The following is a 1,197-nucleotide window of genomic DNA, read 5'->3' as shown; positions in this document are numbered from 1 at the left end:
AGTCAATTCAGCAAGGTATCAGAATACAAGGTTAACATACAAAATTAAATGAATCTCACACAATTAGAAATAAAATATGCCATTTATAATATATGTTTATAATAATACGAAATATTAAAACATGTACAAGACTAAATACTAAATCGTAAGTAATACTAAACATAAGAAACGTGTGCAAGACCTGTATAATAAAAACTATAAAACATTACCAAGGGAAATTAAAGAAGACCTAAATAAATGGCAGTAAAATAGTAGATGGGTAATCAAAGAGGGAGATTCTGGGTGAAGGAATTTTCCAATTAGAGTCGGTATCTATCCTAGGGACATGTCAGAAATTCTTCATGAATTGTGAAATTTTCAATAGAGTGCATCAGAGCTGGGGAACGCAGACAGGGACCCTCAGTGACTCATAAGACCATGAATTCTGTTACACTTCTAGCCTCAGTCCCATATTCTCATTTCAGAGTAAAGACTAGAACTAATGGATTTTGAATTTACAAGCCTTTGAGAGTGGATGATCCATCCATTCATCCAACCAACTATCCAACATGTACTTCCTGTTTCCTTTGGAGTCATTTGAAGAAGGGAGCTGAAAAGAGCTTAGCTTGTATCTACCCCAGCATCATCACTGGCCATGACTTCTAGTAGTGTAAAAGTTAAGGTTTCTTAAAGGGCTGTGACCAAAAATCTGTCTCCTTGCTCTATGCCATTTCTGAAAGCTGACACTGTACCACTGAGATTTGACTCTGTTGGGTCAAGATATTTTTCCCTGCTAGTAAATAAGTTTTCCTGTCATGATTAATATATTGATTTTAAAGTCTACTTATATAATTTTGCAGTATACTGAGAGCACTGGTCTTCACAGAGAAACTCAGCATATTAAGAACATGTGTTTTAATATTTAAATCTATTTAAAACTAAATATTTTTGAATAGTTAATGACTTCCTATGGTTCATAATTTGGAAGTTCAAAATGATAGATGGTAAAAATTCGCTCTCATTGTTATAGACCACGCACACTGTAGCCTTTCTCAGGGATTAGTAATGTGTTACTGGTTTTTTGTGTTTACTTCCAAACATATTCTATGCATTTAACAGTACAACAGTACATAGATGTTCCTTTCTCCTTTCCTTTCTTCCTTCCTTCCTTCCTTCCTTCCTTCCTTCCTTCCTTCCTTCCTTCCTTCCTTCCTTCCT

Source organism: Rhinopithecus bieti, unplaced genomic scaffold, assembly GCF_001698545.2.
Source record: "Rhinopithecus bieti isolate Rb0 unplaced genomic scaffold, ASM169854v2 scaffold_6380, whole genome shotgun sequence".
Taxonomy (NCBI): Eukaryota; Metazoa; Chordata; class Mammalia; order Primates; family Cercopithecidae; genus Rhinopithecus; species Rhinopithecus bieti.
The sequence above is the reverse complement of the archived record's forward strand: the minus strand, read 5'-3'. Positions refer to the sequence as shown.